Genomic DNA, 19,562 nt, shown 5'->3' with positions numbered 1-19,562 from the left:
GTGCTCAAAACGTGGGTGAGACCCCGACTACTGCATCCTGACACGTTATTTGTGAACACTTATTTCTTTCTTATGAATCCTATCCCACACTCTTTTTGTAATTAGCACAAGGATTGGCAATAGGTTTTTCATAGTATAGGCCCTTTTATTTCACACAACGCCACTAGGAGTGCCTTATTTACATTTGATGTTGGAAGCTTGCTCCCATCTTAGATTGAGGTTTAGATTAGGTGTTTATCTCACCACTTTTACAGTTTAATAAACACCCTTGAGCTGTGATCACTTCTGTCTGTCTTTACTGTTGCCACCACGAGTGCCTTACAGTCCTCTTCGGAGCTCCTCTGTCGCACAGAAAACTAGGTCAGGACAGCAGTGGTCGCTTCACGGTGTTGCAAAGGGTCTGCAGGCGTCTGGTCGTCTTCTTCGGTTACTTCTGTTTCCAGTGGTCGACTTGCTTTTCAGCAAGGCCTCACCTTTTATACAGTTCCATCACTCACTCTTCTGAAATCTCACTCAGCATTTTACAGAAAGGGGTGTTTTGAATCAGGACAGCCAGACTCCCTGTGAGTGCTGGACCTATTCAGGCACTCTGGCAGACAGAGGAAAGGGGGCCTGGAAAACTCCTCCCCTCCTTCCTGTCTGCCCAGACACTCTGGTGCCTAGGCAGGGATACCTATTGGTTTCAGCCAAAGGCAAAAAACACACACACACTGACCGCCCCCTCCCAGAATGGTAGAAGGGCTAGCAAAGACCAACCACACTAGTAATGGCAAAAAAAGAAGGGAGGCCCCAAGTTGGTACTTGAGTGTCCCTATTCTTCACTACTGAGGCTATGGCCATAGCCTGCGGAACAATAAATATGCAATAGTTGGTAGAACACGTCTGCTGCCACCAGCCATAACTAGGTGACTGTCTATGTGACTAAACAGTCACAGGAGCAGACAGAAGGGGCTAGTAGGTATCCCTTTGGCACTCCACTGAAGGTGGGGTGTGAGAATCTCTCAGACTATAGAGTTTTGGGAGAGTGTCAATAGGGTCGGAAATATCCTCCTAACTCCGAAGACACAGTCTCCCCTTCCACCCTTTCCTCCTCACCTGAAGTTAACAACTTAGGGTCCAACTTCTTTTTCCTTCTTCAGACTGTTAACTCCTTTTATTTGTGAAGAAATGGCATGCCACGGAAGGAAGCCACCATGACCACTAAGACTAAGTAGATCAGTGGCTCCTCTCCTGTAACCGCCAGGGAATGGGGAAAAAGCCTCTTGGTATAAAAATCCCCAAAAGGTGGATACACTGTCCTTAGCAGAAATGGATATTCAGGGAATATCTGACCCTCGAAGAGACGAGTGCTTGATCTGGAGGTCCAATCAAGGAGGAGAGTACACTGGCTAGGAAGGACAGTGCACGGACTGTCAGCAGGTGGAAGAGCAGAGGAAGGTTTTAAAGCACAGGAATAAGAAGAAGGTGAGCCTGAAGGACCGCAAGGAGAGCAGGTAAGAGGAGGTTACAGGTAATATCGGGAGTAGCAAAAATCAGGCAAAGCCGAAGCGGCAGCGGGGGAGAGCGGAAGCAGGAATGTCTGCGAAGGGGTCAGTGAAAAGGCAAGCAGAGAGTGGAATGAAAAAGCCTGGGAAAAAGGAAGCAAAGCAGGAAGGAGGCGGAAAGTAAGCAGAGCAGCGCTAAGGGAAAACACATACGAGCGCAGCAACAAAGGAGAAATCCAGGTACGTTGCAACGCGTCCGGCGGCGGGCGAGTTCCAAAAACAACTAGGCAAGTGAATAGCGTAAAAGTGCGTGGGGGGGAGAAATCAATGGAGGACCCGTCTCCACCTATTCCAAACTCGCCACCTCCCTAAGGGCATGACAGAGAGACTAAGAACTGTAGTTACTTGAGGATACAGAAAAAGAATCTTAAGGGAGGGCCCCAAGGGTCCCAATGTTGGTAGGGGGCAGCATCCCCCCCTTAGGTGCTTTAAAGTAAGGCAAGACGCATTCGAACCCCAAATCCACAAGGCCACAGAAATCTCCAGTCATGCCTGAGCTCCCATGAGGACAGTTCGCACCCCCAGCCGCCACACTGTTTATTCATTGTTCTTGAAAGTGTTGCAAAGATGTGTCTTTCAACCAAGAGGAATGTGCCCTACAAGGCCGCGATCAGAGACCGGAGCCTGGTGTGCACGTTATCCCACTTTGGCTAAAACATGACCCGGCGCATTCCTGAGTGACCACGAGTTATAGCCCATATAAACTGACTAAATGCTAAAATCCCCGAATTCCATGACACCAGGTGCCCTTTGATCACCAACCCCAAAATAACAAGTTCTGAAATGTTTAAAGAGGATGGACAGTGTTTATAATTGAAGCAACAATCATGTGATTTGTATTGCAAGGAGCTTGGAGGGATAAATTATAGTTAAAAAAGAGGGCAGAGACCTTGGGGCCAGATGGCATGGAGGAAGTGAGTGAAATGTGTCTGTGAAGGTTAGAGTGCCCTGGAACCTCCTGTGTGTCCGTCTTGAGGTCTGCCAAGTGCACAGTATAAGTGATAACCAGCTGTATAGTAGGAGTATAATTCGTTTTCTGACCTTCAAGATGAGAAGACGAACCCAGCAGCACCCATGTGATCGAAGATGGACGGACAGGGCTGGGACCAATACGCTGCCATCTCATATGGATGAAGGCAGCATCTGTATAGGGTCCATCCAATCAGCTGCACAGGTTTTTACTGTACATTGGTGCATCATTATGACGCTCTGTACATTTAAAGGTTTCTGCTTGTACCTTTCTTTGGCAGAACGTTCTTAGCAGCAGAATTCTTTGCTGTTACTCTCATCTGCGTGCAAGATTTAACTTGTTATCCTTACAAGATCGACTTGGGCCTTTCTTCCCTAGTGGGTTGTATTCTCTCTGGTGTGAGCGTTCAGGGGCGTGCCGTCACCAGAAGCACTGCCCATAAGGAGCTGTGCCCTGCAGTAATAAAAACACAGATGCCTTTAAGAGCTATGGAGTAGACAGACTCCATAGTACAGGTACAAAAGGTAGAGTTGCAAAAGACAAAGCCCACAAGAATGAATGAGAGGAAAAAGGCTCCACTTATTCAGGATTGAAAGAAAAAGGTCCAGAAGTCCAGCAAAAAGTGCTCAGGGTTCACTAGGAGAGGGGATTAAGCATAAAAATGAAATCTATGTAACAGTGGATCATGTGATGGCAGCCAGGCTGGGATTGAAGTGTTGGGAAAGAGTTATTTAAGGAAAGCCCCTCTTTTCAAGCTTGGGGCGTGCAAGGAAGGCCTGGGCCTTGTTCGGTGTGCCAGCGGTTCCTTTAGTCATGAATTATTGAGCAGTATGCAGCGGGCCACACCTAGATGCATGGCCTACAGCGGGAGGCCTCCCACTGCTGCTTGCTTGAAAAGCATCTGCTCACGCGCTGCCGGTTTAAGGCAGACACAGTCATCATTGGGCAGCACAGCTCACAGAATCCTTTCCAGCTAAACACTCCAACCACCCTAGCAGCGCAGTCAAATGCCGGTCTTCATCAATAATGGACCCATACTTATCAATAGATTTAGACAACTGGTATCTATGAACTTATTAAGAACATAGGTGGGTTTATTTGCATATTTTTCTTTATCTACGTTTTGTCAGAACCGTGATGTAGATATTACACACCAAAGTGTTCGGAGAGCCAAAAGTGCTGGAGCAGTATCGGAGCTGCCCCCCCCTGCCCACCAATCACCCATCATCCCATTTTTCCAGAGCTGCTTGACTGATGTAGCTCTTAACATCATCCCACGTTGCATGTTTTGTAATTCACAATGAAAAGTCAGTTTTGTGTAACCCCCCAGCCCCCTACCTTCCCACCACTGTTTTATTGCGGGGGCTGGATGACCGCTGGGCCCAGGGACCGGAGCATTGGGAGAGGTACTGGAAGCACCGTTGGGCCCAGGGACCGGAGCATTGGGAGAGGTACTGGAAGCACATGATGGGTGGTCATATGTGCTGGCTGGATGGATGGACACCAATCTCCGTCGAGCCAAAACTCTACCCCTTCCCCTGGTAAATGAAGAGCCTCTAAGCCATGGAGATGCATAACTATTGTGGTCTGATCAGGGATCCCCCAGGCAGCGGACTCCCAAGATATGGGGAGCAGGGGAAAGGGGGGGGGGGGCAAGTGTGCCTTTATGAGGCAAATAAGGAACAAGTTACCTACCTGTAACTGTTGTTCTCCAGCATGGGTCTGGCATGGATTCACATGCTCATGAATATTCCCCGTCAGGCTGGGAATCCTCGGTAAAGAAAAAATCAGTATCAGTTTCGTTTCTGATCTGACTTTCGTAGTAGTAACCAATCACTGATTTCTGCGTCATACTGACCACAGCCAATGACTGCCCTCTCCCTAAGCCCTGCCTCTGGCAGCCATCCTCAAATTTGGTAGCACGTGAAGTGGCAGTATGACCAAGTGAAGAGCCGCAGAGGGGTAGGAGGGAGGGTTCGCATGTGAATCCATGCCAGACCCATGCTGGAGAACAACAGTTACAGGTAAGTAACTTGTTCCTTCTCCAGAATGGGGTCTGGCATGGATTCACATGCTCATGAATAAGAGAATATATAGCAGTACACACATGCACAACCACGGGAGGTGGCAAGAGGCTCAACATTAAGCAATACAACAACTCAACATTAAGCTTCTCTTACCTCCTCACCAGGTTCACCTTAGGCGAACAGGTTGCGCAGCACTGCTTGGCCGACCCTGGACTCCTCCCTGGAATCCCGGTCGACGCAGTAGAATTTCGTGAAGGTGTGCGTCGACCTCCACGTAGCAGCCCTGCAGATGTCCAGCAGGGGCACACCAGATAGGAACGCCGTGGTAGCCCCGATCGCTCTGGTGGAATGGGCTCTCGGACGGCTGGGCAGCGGTCGGTTTGCCAACCGATGACAGTACATGATACAGCCGGAGAGCCATCTGGAAATGGAAGCCTTTGAGAGAGCCTTCCCCCGATTGACAGGTCCAATGTTCACAAAAAGTTGTGACGTCTTCCGAAAGCTCTTTGTGCGGTCCACGTAGAACTTCAGCGCTCTAGCCACATCCAGCGAGTGCAAAGTCCTTTCAGCCGGCGACGAAGGCGACGGGAAGAAGACAGGCAACACCAAGGGTTCGTTGAGGTGGAAGTCCGACGGCACCTTGGGCATGAAGGAGGGGTACGTCCTGAACACTACCCTTGTGTCGTGAAAAGTCAAATACGGGGGCTTGCAGGAAAGGGCCTGGATCTCTCCCACTCGTCGTGCGGAGGTGATGGCCACAAGGAACGCTGTTTTCCACAACAAGAACTTCAACGAAGCTGAGTGCAGAGGCAGGAACGGAGGTCCTATGAGCTTGGTCAGCACCACGTTGAGCTCCCACGCCGGGGCCGGCGCCTTCACTGGCGGGAACTATCTGAACAGTCCCTTCATGAATTCCTTCACCAGACGATGAGACCACAAGGACGTCCGTCCCGTGGTTCTGGTGTATCAGGAGATTGCAGCAAGATGAATCTTGATGGAAGAGTGTGCTAGTCCATCCTTGGCCAGCGTCAGTAGGTACGGCAGTACTTGCGGAGCCGTAATCCGTACAGGGTTAATCTTCTGTGCATGGCACCAGACAGAGAACCTCTTCCATTTGTGTCTGTAGCATTTAAGAGTTGAGGACACCCTGGGCTTTGCAAGAACCTCTCTGCAGCCGGCCGGTATGTCGTAACCTCCAAACTCTAGCGCTGCAGGAGCCAGGCCTGCAAGTTCAGCGACTTTGGGTCGTGATGGAGGATGGCGCCTCCTTCCCTGGAGAGAAGATCCGCGTCCACTGGCAGCTTGATTGACGGGGCCGCCGACAAGTCCAGAGGTCCGGGAACCATATCTGCCTCGGCCACGGGGGTGCGACGAGTATCATCCTGCACCGTGACCTCTTGAGCTGGTTGATGAGCTGGATCAGCAACGGCAAAGGAGGGAACGCGCACAGTAATAGGCCCTCCCAGGGGAACGAGAAAGCATCGCCCATGCTCCTCGGCTGGGGAAACCTGCTGGCGAACCTCCGGCACTTGGAGTTCGTCGCCATCACGAACAGATCGATCTGGGGTGTGCCCCAGCTTCGGAAGAGGCGGTCCACTAGATCCTGTCGTAGTTCCCACTCGTGGCACGAGCGCAGCTCTCTGCTGAGCGAGTCGGCGATGGGGTTTTTTATTCCTGCCAGATGAAACGGCACCAGAAACATCCCTTGGGCGACGGCCCAATGCCACAGATCCTGCGCCTCCTTGGACGGGGCTGGGGGATCTGGTACCGCCCTGCTTCCTGATGTAGAACATGGTGGTGGTGTTGTCGGTGAAGATCCTCACCACCTTGCCCTTGAGGGACGGAAGGAAGGACCTGAGGGCCCAAAACACTGCACGGAGCTCCAGGACGTTGATATGGAGGGTTTTCTCCGTCGGAAGCCAAAGGCCTCTTGCGTGCAGATTTTCGGTGTGCGCTCCCCACCCTTCCAGGGAGGCATCCGTGGTCACTGTCTTCTTGTGGCCCGGGGTCTGGAAGTCCATGCCCGCCGTCAGATGCGTGCGGGTGCCCCACCACCGGATTGCTCGCCGGAAACTCTCATCGAGTGTGATCCTGTCCTCGAAGCTGCCCGTCGTCTGGACCCAGCGAGCGTCCAGGAACTCCTGCAACAAGCGCATCCGAAGCCTGCACAGGCGGATTAGATAAATGCAAGAAGACATCATTCCGAGGAGGGATTTGATGGACCTCACCTTGGCCGCGTCCGCAACCAGCATCTGCTGCACCTTGCCCAAGATGGCCCTCGTTCTTTCCTCCGACGGCGAGGCCAGAAGCGCCACTGTGTCGAGTTTCGCTCCCAGAAACAGTGCGTCTTGCGCGGGCACCAGGTGGGACTTGGCTTAGTTTAAGGAGAATCCCAGGTCCGTGACTAGTTGGACGGTCCTCGCTGTGTGTTGCGCGGCGAGCTCCCTTGTCTTTGCTCGGATGAGCCAGTCATCCAGGTAGGGGTAGACGTGGATCTCCTCCAGGCGCAGCCGCGCCGCCACCGGTGCAAGGCACTTGGTGAACACCCTGGGTGCCGACCTCAATCCGAAGGGAAGGGCTCTGAACTGGTAGTGCCGCCATTGGACCACGAATCTGAGAAACTTTCGGTGTCCCTTTAGGATGGGGATATGGAAGTAAGCATCCTCCAAATCCAACGACGACAGGAAATCGCCCTCCTCCAGCTGACCCAGGACGTGCTGGAGGGTGACCAGCCGGAACTTCTGCGCCTTGATGAATTTGTTCAGTCGTCGTAGGTCCAGGATGGGACGCCATCCTCCTGTCTTCTTCTTCACGAGGAAGTATCTTGAGTAAACTCTGGAGCCCCGAAGCCTCTTTGGGACGAGCTCGATGGCGCCTTTCTTGAGCATCGCCTTTACCTCCAAGAGAAGTTGAGGGACGTGATGTTCCTTCCTGGCCACGGGGTGGACGCGCGGGAACTTCTTTAGAAACTCGAGCGCGTGACCCTGGGCCAGGGCGTCCAGCACCCAACGGTCGGTGGAGATGGACTCCCACACGCCGACGAAGTTTGCCAGCTGGCCTCCCACCGGGGTGCTTCGGTGGGGGCCCGACCCCAGGGCCGGTTCAGTCCTGCTTCGACGAGGCTTTGCCGCCTTGTCCTCCCTGGCGACGACGGCAGGGTCCGCCCGACTTGCCTCGTCCCCTGTAGGCTTCCTGTGACGACGAACGGGTCGCTTGACGGTAGGTGGAATATCTGCCGCCAGGACCTTTGGAGGCACCTTGCTTGCCTCCGGTGCTCCGAAAGGGCGGCCGTCGTTGCTGGAGAACACCAAGAGCCCGGGCCGTCTCTGTGTCCGCCTTGATGGCTTGCAGGGAATCGTCCACTGTTTTCCCAAACAGGTTGTTCCCGTTGAACGGCATGTCCAAAACTCTGGTCTGCACGTCCTGCCGGAAGTCCGTTCCTTGAGCCATCCACGCCGTCTAAGGCACACGCCGTTGCCCAACTGGCGAAAGCCAGTATCAGCGATGTCCGTCGCTACCGTAATGGCGTGGTCAACGCCACTTCCCCTTCCTGCAAGATCTCTAGGGCAGGGGGGCGATCTTGTACCGCAACTCCCTGTCGTAGCGTGCTACGATAGCCAAGGCGTTGGCAGCCTTAATCGTCGTTGCTGCCGATGAGATGACTCTGCGTCCCATCGTGTCCAATTTCTTTCCCTCGCTGTCCGGGGGGGAAGTTGACGTGGAGGCCGATGCCCCCACCGCTTTCTTCCTGGCCGCCGCGGAGACGACCGAGTCCGGGGTCGGCTGTGCCCAAAGTCACAAGGGGGCCGCGTCCGGGACCCGGTACTTCTTCTCGTACCGATCCCTTCTCGCAGGCGTTGTGGATGGGTTCTTGAGGAGGGAGAGACCCTCATCCCAGATATCGTCTAGTAGAGGTACAGCGAGGACCGTCTTCCTCTTGGTCTTGCGCCGTTGATAAAGGAAGCCTTCCTTCTTCTCTTCCAGGCAGAGCTGGAAAAGCTCGGATGCCCTGGCGATCATGGCATGAAACGATCCAATCTCGTCGGGTGGGGAAGCCCGGAGAGGAGGTGACGACGGAGGATCCTCGCCATAAACTTTGTCGTCTGAACCCGTCACGGCCGTGTCCGTCCCCGTGTCATCCCCCCGGGTCGTCGACGGGGTGGAGGGCTGAGACGGGTGCAATGGTTGAAAAGGAGGTGGAGGATGAATCCTCCTTCTCTTAGGAGTAGGGCTCCCAGAAGGGCCCGGCTCCGGGTCCCCCGTCGGGAGCGGTTCCTCCGTCGGTGGTAACGGCAATCTCATCCTTATCTCCGAGCATAAGGACTGTATAGCCAACAAAATGGCCGTCGAGTTGTCTTGCGGCACTGTGTAACGCTCACCTGGTTCCCACGGAGGCGCGGCGTCGAAGGCGCAGAACTCTGAAGATGGACAGGAAGGGCCCCTCTATTCTGGCTTCCCTGGCTCGTTGGATACCCTCCTGTGCGTGAAAAGGGAGTATTACCAACTGTGGAACAAAGCTCAAGCCTCCCACTCCCTTCCAACCCTCCACGATACCTCCTCCACGATTCCCAGTGAAGCCTCACCTTAGGGTTTGGAAGGATGAGCTCTCCATCCTGCTTCTGATGCAGGGGCGCGTTGAAACCCAGTTACTTCACTGGATTGAGGATTGATGGGAGTTCAGGTAAGCTTGACTGTTCAGGTAAGGCGCTGTAAAAGTTCTGTTCAAAAGTTCAAGCTTAACAATAATGTTCGTTGTCTAATTGCAGCAAGCGCTAATGCTTATGTCTTTTTCCCCTTAGGGGCCGGGGTTCGGAGTGCGGGAGATATGGCGCCGACCCGAAGTGAAACAGTTCTGGATAAGCGCTCAGGTAATGTCTTTGCATTCGCTCATTCAATGTATTTGTCTTTTTTCCCCATAGGGGCCGGGGTCCGGAGATGCCAGGAAGCGGCAGGACCCGAAATGCAGTGGGAATAATCCAACAGGTAAGACTTAAAAGGAAACAGCTTTCCTTATTCCTTTTCTCCCTCTCACCTTTGTTCTTGTCTTTTTTCCTCTAGGCGCCGGGGCGTAGCTGAATCCGGAAGATCGCTGCTGAAGATGGAAGCGCCTTGCAAAGGTGAGTAAATGCAGCGCTGCAGCGATCGAAACGAAATGCCTTTAAAATGATGTCTTCCTTTTCAAGGCCGTTGGAGAAATGACTCCGGGATGCAGATTTAGCAGGTAAGGGCTTTTCTTCTCCTATTCTCTTCCTTTCTCCCCTTGCAGGTGTTCCAGGGTGCTGGCAGGCGTGGCTGAAGTCAGGATGCAGGAGCTGACACGGTGAGCGTCCAGCTGCTAGGTGCCGAACAAGGTGAAGCATGTGTGGCTGTTCGGGTGGGGTTTAAATAGCCTTGGAAGAAGTTCCTGGTATGTATCCTTCCACCAATCAGGTATGTATCCTTCCCCGACCACACCCGGGTGGTGAAGTAGTCCTAAAGGTTAAGTAGTCCCATTCAGGCCTCAAGAGGGCCTGGATGAAGCAGCAAGGTCTGCATCAGGTAAGTGTGCACCCAAGCACTTAAACACATATCCTCTTCTATGAGCCTGGCGCCTAAGGCGCTAGGACTGGGGTCCGCTATGAGCCTGGCGCCTAAGGCGCCAGGACTGAGTCCAAAGGGCCCCGACTTGGGCCCGCTGAGACTTCCCTGGGGAAAATGATGTCTGCCTCTGGGGTTGCTGGGCCCGACCTGGCTCCTTAGAGGTAGGCATCATGACACACTGGTTGAGGGGGTTCCGACGGGCGGACAGGAACCTCGTCGGTACCCTCGACGTTCTCGTCGTCCCCCTCGTCGGAGTCCGTCCCGACGGGCTGGTCTTGCTCCACGCCAATGCCGTGGCTTAAGACTTCGATCAGCTCCTCTTCAGAGGTTGAGGCCGAATCCACAATGGCCTCCTGCCCCCCCTTTTTCTTCTCCGTCGGAGGTTTCACGGGGGTCCTGTCGATGGGCTTGAAAGAGGACTCCCTCCTCGGTGGCAGGGAGACTCTGGGCCCAGAGGTCGCCTCCACTGGTGGAGCCTCCACAGGCTGAGCCAGGGCCGCCGCGACTGTCTCGATAGAGGCCTTGGCCGGGTGGATCAAGACTTTCGCCACCTTAGGTGCGCTCACCGCCTTCTCCTTAGGGGGGGTCACCGCCTCGCTCCCCCTCCGAATTGGCCTTCGAGCTCGACCGGGGCCTCTCCAGAAGCTTCGCTGGGTGCTCGGACTTCCTCTTACCCGAGCCAGAGCGTTGGCTCGTGGTTGATGGCGCCGGGGAGGTGGCGCCCTGCCTGGCAACCGAAGAGCCCGACCGTTCGGCGCTCCCGGTGCCCGCGGACTCGCGGTGCGTGGCCTTCTGTTGGGCCCCCGTCGCCGGGGCGCCCTCAAAGGTCTTAGAAGACCGCTCAGACTTCTTCTTTTTCTCGCCTGACGGGCTCTTCCCTTCCAGCCAGTTGACGAGACGCAGATGGCGGTCCTTCATGGTCCGCTCCGACATGTTCCCGCAAAACGCACAGTCCTTCTCCACGTGCGGCTTGTCCTCATGCAGGCAGTAGAGGCAAAGGGAGTGTTCGTCCTCCTTGAAGACATTCTGAAGCTGGCATGCAGGGCAGACCCTGAACAGCTTCCCGGGCGTCGAGCTTCCCTTCTCCTGGGCCATGTCCGAGATGGGCCTGAGAAAGTTCTGGAGTCCTCCAAAAGCGTGGCTCGACGAAATCTTCACCCTTGAGGGGCGTAGAAGAATCCCACACGGGTCCCCGTTGATCGAATATAGAAACGGTGGAGCTTGAGGCTCTTTTGACCGAAAAAAGAGAGTAATTTTCCTATGAAAAAAGCCTGAAAACGCACTAAAGCTCGAGAGCAATAGCACAAGGATCCCAACACTTGAACGTGCGGTAAAAATCTGAGGATGGCTGCCAGAGGGGGGGCTTAGGGAGAGGGCAGTCATTGGCTCTGGTCAGTATGACGCAGAAATCAGTGATTGGTTACTACTACGAAAGTCAGATCAGAAACAAAACTGATACTGATTTTTTTCTTTACCGAGGATTCCCAGCCTGATGACGGGGAATATTCATGAGCATGTGAATCCATGCCAGACCCCATGCTGGAGAAATATTGTAGCTACGTGCAGTCACCTCTTCTATGGATAGCAGAAATAGTGCAGATAGTGTTTAAGTCTTGAAAGTACATTATCAAAATCCACAGGTCATTGTTTTACATTCTGCTGGTCATGCTGTTTTTTTTTTAGTCTTCCATTGAAGGTAGGGGGAATAATGGCAGAATTGTAAATGTTTTGCCAGCATATTTCTATAAGGGTTCATATATTTGTGAGAGTACTTTACCATGGTTTGTGTACTTTTAAATTTCTCTTTATAAAACAGAATATTGTTGAAAGCCAAATGTGGAGGTGAGACGGGTAAGGATGAGAGGGCAAGTTTAATCAAAGCACACGTCTTCTGTTAGGATTTTGTTTTCCATGGAATATTTCATTATAAATTGTTGGGTTTAAAAGGTGGGCACCTTTTATACTTTGGCAGCATAGTTATTGGAAATTGTCAACTCAGGTTATTTTTTCATTGTTGAAGACCTTTTTTGAAAGGTAAATAATCATTTGTTTTGGCACTTTCTTCTAAAGGGAAAGGTCATTTGAGCTTAATTTGTCTATTTCCCTTTAAGATATGTTCACTTACAGTGCATATATTAATGGGTGGCAGCTTTTGATTTTCGCTACGGGGGCAGAGATTACCACACTGAGTGACGCAAGGGAGCTGTACCCACCCCTAAGTCAGAACAAAACATTTTATAACATATTTTTTCATAAAACAAACATAAACGTAAACAAAGCATCCAAGGTTACTTGAGCTGGTGGTCAGGGGGGGAAAGTTTGTTTTCATAGTGCATCTGCGGCCCAGGGGGCAACCATGATATAAGCGTCAATTCAAGTGGGTGGACAGTAGCAGTCATTCAAAAGCGTCCTATACAAGTATAAACCCAGATACACATATAAACAAACAAGAAGCCCAACGTCTCAGTGATCACAGAGGTTTGTCATTTGATGGGTGGAAAATCACCAGTAAAAGAAAATTTCACAGCGCAATATTACCCATGGTTTCCCTAATACCAATTTGGAAAGCTTGATACCAAGCAGTGGTCTCTGCCACACTCCATCATGCAAGTTCTTTCGCCATAAACAGTATTGCGGGCCAACCTTCAACTTCCAGGCCATTGCTATACGCCTTTTAGCTAATACATATGCCAAATCCATACATTTAATGTCGTGTCTATATTTTTCAGGACAGGAGTATGCGCCCAGCAAGCACTCTGCCGGGTCCCAACAATAACGCGTGACCCCTTTCCCTGGTACCAGAAAGCTTGCACTCGTACACAGTTCCTAAGCAGATGAATTAATTTCATTTTTTTGTTGATTTTAACACATTCCAAACAACAACATATCGCAGAACAGAATCAATAGCTATCACATTAACAGTCCATAGAACATTTCCCACCCGCACCTACCGTAAAAGCACTCGTATAATTTCTGTCAAATGAGAGGAAAAGCAAACAGAGCAATCTGAAGACACACATCCTCTGGAACTTCACATATAACTACTAGGTTTGTTCCTCCTCCCCACTCGCGGTGGCGTCATTCGCAAACAGAGCACTAACCAAGGTCTCCCATGCCGCAATGCCCCCAGTGCCCTCGTCTTGGCTCCTCCATGCCACTGTTTCAGCCATAGCCCAGCGTCTCAGGTCCCTCCACCAATCCTCCACCCTTGGGCCCGAGCAGATGTCCATGCCATAGCAATTCTATGCTTGGCAAGGATAAACGCAAAATCATTTATCTTCTGGGCATACTTTGTGCTCTTAGAGCGTGGAAAGCGGCCCAGCATGCATGCCCCCAGGGGAAAGCACATCCAGGTTCAGCCCTCCTTTGTACAATCTGCCTGCCACATCCTGCCAATATAGTCCCACTACAGGGCATGCGCAAAACATATGCACCATGCCCGAGTCCTCTGCCTTGCATCTGGGACACACCTGCAACCGTGCACCCTGGAACCAATAAATCCTCTGAGGGGTCATATATGCTCTATGAGTCACCATCAGCTGTATGAGCTGCAGTCTTGCGTTCCACAACACTCTTTTATGGTATCCTAGCACTTACCCCCACTGTGCATCAGTAAACTCTACTCCCAGGTCCTTCCTCTCATTTACCCCATGTCGCTAGAGGGGAAGGCGGCCCATTATTCAGGAAAAGGTCATATAGCCGTGATATGGTGTGGCTTCCTTCGGCTATATCATATAATACATCTACCCCTGCGTGTCTGCCCGTCAATTTGCTATATGCTAGCCATCTGCGCTCTATCTTCCTCTGAAGCGTGCAATGTAACAAATATTGGCCCTTATGTAGCCCGCTGCGTTCTGCCAGCTCTGAGAAGGGTACAAAAGGCAAATCCTGTAACAGATCCCCTATTGTAGACACCCCACATGTTTCCCATTTAGTGTGTATTCCCCTCCTGCCTTGTGTTACCGGTGCCACCACTGAGACCAGTGGGATTTGCACAGAGATTGGGTCTGAGAATCCTATAGCCACCAGCTCTGTCACACATTTTCACTCCTGGGGCCACTAGATGTGGCCTCCCGGGGTTTCCTGATCCACACCAATTCTTTCAGGTAATGCTGCAACCCGGCAGGCAGCAGCATCAAAGTGTCTGGGGTGGGTTCGTCTGGCAGCCAGTCCACTACAAACTGTAGCTGCCCCGCCACATAATATAGTTCGAACTGCGGAGCCCTGATGCCGCCATCAGCATGCAGCCTATGCAATAAAGACAGCGCTATTCGATTCCGTCCATTTTGCCACAGGAACCCCCTACAAATGCTATCCAAAGTTTTAAAGAAAAGTCTAGGTATGTAGAACGGGACATTTCAAAAAAGGTAGCAGGCGCTCCTCTCCAGAAAAAACATGGCATGATAACCTGTTCTGAGATGACAGTTTGCAGCACACGCTTTTTGCTCACTGTACCTTTCACAGATGGGAAATAAATATTTGCATATCAGTCTTTGTCCCGCCCACATGGGCAGTCCAGCACCAAAATGCTATGGCAATTCCTCTCTGAACAAGAACACCAACAGCAACGCCATACACGTGTTTCAGCCTTGTTGGTCCTCATCAGTGAGGTGAAGCTGTGCTTCGCTGAGCACAGTGAGCAGGGAGTCCATGTCTGGTTGCCCCCAGGTAACTCAGGGTGACCAACCCCAAGTTCTTTGCAGATATTTCAAAAAAGGAAGCAGGCTCTCCTCTCCAGAAAGAACATGGCATGATAACCTGTTCTGAGATGAGACATTTACAAAAAAGTGTAGCATCCTAAGCAGTGCCACCATCTTCAACAGGGCCGCCTTCCCCATCACTGCTAGAGGCAGTCTGGCCGAGAACCTCATGGAGCTCTTAACACCCTCCAAAGCACTCATTGTGTTCTGCGTGTGCTCTTTCCATCGTAGTGCAAGAGCCGGTAGTGCCCCCATTCCCAACCTGCATAGACCCGGCAAACGAAACAAGCCTAGCTTGTCCCTACTATTTGTAATTCCTGACAATTTCGCAAACAGTGCCAATGCGGCCAGTAACAATTCCAAATTATCCTCTGGGTTCTGAATATACAGCAGCACATCATCCGCATACAGGGATATCAAATGCCTAATCCCGTCTACGTCAATACCTGCGTCTGCATATTCCTCCCTGAGGTACTGATCAATAGGCTCCATGGCTAGTACATACAGCAGTGGCGACAACGGCAACCCTTATCTCATCCCCTTCTCAAGTTCCCACGCTTTTGATCGGTTTATTGTACTTTAGTTGTACCCATCTGATATACTGCTGCCAAACCCAAACCTACGCAAAGTTGCATAGAGCCAGTCTCATCTAATTGAATCAAACGCCTTAATTGCATCTAATGTGGCTATGGTGCACGGTGTGTCCCAGAATGCTGTGCTGTCTATCACATGATGCAATCGTCTCAAGTTCCAGGACATACTTCGTCCCGGTATACAGCCCATTTGGTCTGGCAGCACCAGATTATGTATCACTCCTTTCATCCGGTTAGCTAGTATCGATTCAAGTATCTTGCTGTCTTGATTGAGCATTAAAAGGGGCATATACAAACTACACTCCTCAGGAGGCTTATGGGGTTTAAGAAGTGGGATGACGATGATGGATTCCCTTAAGCTTAGTGGGAGGACCCCTGCCTCATAAGAATCATGAAAGGTGCTGAGCGTGGGGCCAATTCCTGGGCATATTCTTTGTAGAATTCGCTAGAGAGCCCGTCTGAGACCGGTGTCTTAGCCGTTGGCAGTGTTGCTATCGTGCTTAGTTTATCATTTTTTTTTGGAACATTTTATTTTAGTTACAAATAGTTACGGTTGCAAAAAAGTAAACCAGAATAAACAAATATGCATTATCCACTTTAACAATCATTGAAACTATATACATTTCTACCACCCCTCCCCACACAACATATTGACTGTTCAGACCTAATATAACAAAAGAAATTTACCCCAGATCTTATTGAATAAAGCATTTCTCTTCTCCCTCCTATACAACACTCTCTCCATTTCTGCCAGCATATGCATCTCTGCAATCCACATCTCAATAGTAACAGGATCAGATGATGTCCAATGTCTTAGAATCAGTTTCTTCCCCACCATTGCACCCCGAAAGATCAATTTTCTCTGTGTCATCACTACCGAACCCAATGGTTTTGAAATCCATGCAAATCTTTGCGTTAAGAGTCTTTTCACAAATTTGGTCAAATTCAAACCACAGACCCCTTACTCTCGAACAATCCCACATGTGCTCCAAGGTGCCAACCTCATGTACACATGCCCAGCAGTCAGGGCTGTCACTCAATCCCCTCTTCACCAGTATCTTAGGCGTCCAATATGTTCTATTTACAATCTTAATTTGACAAGACCTCTCAGCTAGCCCTAAAGAACACACCTTCACATTCTCACAAATACGTGACCAATGATCTTCCGTAATGTCTTCTCCAATCCTTCAATTCCAGTCCAATCTCAAAGTGTCATTTTCTACATTTATTCTAACTTCCATATTCACTTCACCTACTGCCTTCTTGATCTTCCGATAGTCTGCCAGATAGAAATTAGGAATATCAAACTTCGTCTGTATCTCCCTAGCCGTCATCCATTTCACACCATTAAAAAGATCTGCAATCCATCACACCCCAGCTAGAAACCATTCATGCCAGAACAAAACTTTCCCTTCATGTTTAACACTCGGATTCATCCATGCTGAAGCATTTGGATCAAAGCCCAAACATTCATTCAACATCGACCAAGACGTTCGTAAACTCCTAGTCAATGGATATCATTGAGGGAAGATAGGTGCTCCCAAGCTATCTCGCGCCTCTTGACTCAGCACTGGAAGGGTTATCTCGTCCAGCACATACTCTACATGAGCCATTGGTATCTGGGAACTCTCCTGATAAAGATTCTGATAAAATATAAAAAATGCGTCATTGACACCCCGCTGGGTATGACACAAATCTCTGTTTTGTGTAAATGGAGTGTATGGGCCCCTGTTTATCCTCCTTTTTACACAGCCATGCCAACAGGTGACCAGGTGTGTCTCCTATATGTTGCATCGCTGTGTATTTTGCAAAACTATGTTTCCCCAATCCCTCCCAACATTCCATACATTTCGGTCTTAAAGCAAAGACCCTCACGCTCTTGTCCCGCAGCTCCTCTTGAGATTGTTTCAACTGTCTCAAGCATTCCACAGCGGAGGACAAATCCCTGCTTATGCTCGCTTGCACACCATTCGACCCCGCTATGACCATTCCGCTTACCCCGTTTTAATGTGATTTCATTTCTGTGTTCTTTTTAACTTTGGAGTCTGACAAACTTCCTAGGCTTCATCTTTACATTGTGTCACACAGCACCTTCAGTGCAGTGGCACAGGGAAGTCTCTTAGATTTCCCAAAGGTTTAAATACCTTCTCTTGGATAAACTACTGTTTCCAAGAGCAGTGAAATTGACTTTACTTACATTTGTAACTGTCTAGACCCAGCACAGACTATTTTGCATTAGGGTGCTGGAGGGGTTACCTAGTATCCCCTTTGTCTAGCTTCTCATGTAACATTTTTTATGTTACCCTTTTCTCACTGAATGGCTGGTGGCAGTGGTTTCGTTTTAACTACCATGGTGTGCATTTACCGCGGGCTGCGTTCGCAGCTGCATTACAGCACCCAAGGGTGCCATTTTTGTCAAAATGGTCCTGGTCTTCTTTTTTTGCCATTTATTTGTGGAAAGGTCCTTCTTGAGATTTACTCTGCGCACCAAACCAGGTTTGGTCCCATTGTTTGCTTTGCCTTTGGCGGGATTTACGAGTGAAGGCCGCCTCTGGCTCCAGGGTGTCGGGGGTAGGAGGGAGGTGCCCGTAACTCCTTGTGCTTAGGACCCTAGGAGAGCCAACTGCACTCATTGATGATTGGCCGGCTGACTGTACGGCAAGGACAGCCACCCTGCGGGGTGACTGACAGCTAGGCTGGAATGAATGGGAGAGAACTGAATAAAAGGCGGGGCTTTTGGCTTGGAAGGCAAAGTCGACCACTGGACGAAGGAACCGAAGAACTAGAAGAGGACGCCTGCTGCAACTCCTGGACCGTTGGTTTGCCCAGTGAAGCCCTGCTGCAGTGCCGAAACACCAAGTTCGCATCGACAGAGAAGCCCCTGCAAGGACGACTTCTCCCCTTGAGTTGGTGGAACCAATCAACTCCAAGACCGATCCTTCAACGTGCGGGGCAAAACGCACAGTACTCTACCATGTGTGTTGGGTCCTGGTACAGGCAGTAGAGACACTTGGAATGCTTGTCGTCGGAGAAGACATTCCGCAAGCGGCAGTCAGAACAAATCTTGAAAAGGGGCGCCGAATCCTTCCTTTCCTCCGACATGTCCACGCGGCGTGGGCCATGAAGAAACTTCTGGAATCCTCCACGAAAAACTTGACAAAATTCGCCCTTGAGGGGCGCTGAAGAATCCGAAAAACGGGTCACCGTTAATCGCAAAGTAGATCCATGGAGCTTGAAGCGCAATTGACTGAAAAAATAGAATAAACTCTTTGAAAAAGCGCAAAACGCAGTAAAAGCTCAAGCGCTAAGCACGAGAACTCCAAACACTTGAACATGCAGTAAAAATCTGAAGATGGCTGCCAGAGGAGGGGCTTAGGTAGAGGGAGGTCATTGGCTGGGGGCAGTATGATCCAGAGACCAGTGATTGGTTGTTAGGAGAAAGACAGTTCAGAAATGAAACTAAAACTATTTTTTTCTTTACTGAGGATTCCCAGCCTGACGACAGGGAATATTCATGAGCATGTGAATCCATATCAGACCCCATGTTGGAGAAATGAACTTTTGATTTAAAATTGATTGATTATATTGCTCTGTGATTGTTATACAAGACTGTATGCAGTACCATTTGGGTGCACTACAATAACCTTGACCTCCTGGCAGTAGAGACCCAACCTTAGGTGCAAGTCTGAACTACACAGGTTGGTAGTGTGGCTGAGCAGCCAGGCTTATCTCAAGAAGGGTCAATGTGAGCAGTAGTGTTGTTACACAGAGTTTCACAGTAACAGTTATTCAAATAAACTCTTACACTCACGGTTTCTTGATAAAACAATTATTAATATATGTTACAGTCAGTTGTATAAACCTTCTTCAGAAGAGAGCAATATGTAACACTTATAATACACTTCAAAACACACTGTTTCTCTAAATCAGATGATACCCACTGGGGATGGCACACAGAAACTTCCAACACCCTCAGTTGACTTAAATAGTTAGGACACTGTGGACATTGATTTATCAATGGTACATTTAGAGCAATACTGAGTTTGGTGTAAAAGATAGATGGGGGAATAAAACAAAGGTTAACAAATAATTCACAAACAGGTAAGTACTTTTTGAAACCTTCCAATGTCAAATACCTTTAACCCTTT

At 50.3% G+C, this 19,562-nt stretch overlaps 1 protein-coding gene across 5 annotated transcripts in view; it reads right to left on the bottom strand.

Annotated features, from left to right (window-relative positions):
- Positions 1-19,562, bottom strand: part of ZMYND8 (zinc finger MYND-type containing 8) — a 1,749,249-nt gene that overhangs the window by 1,188,899 nt on the left and 540,788 nt on the right. The window lies entirely within an intron of this gene.

This window comes from Ambystoma mexicanum, chromosome 3p (assembly GCF_040938575.1).
Source record: "Ambystoma mexicanum isolate Mex_15411 chromosome 3p, UKY_AmexF1_1, whole genome shotgun sequence".
Classification (NCBI taxonomy): Eukaryota; Metazoa; Chordata; class Amphibia; order Caudata; family Ambystomatidae; genus Ambystoma; species Ambystoma mexicanum.
Note: the sequence above shows the minus strand (reverse complement) of the source record. Positions and strands in the feature narration are given on the sequence as shown.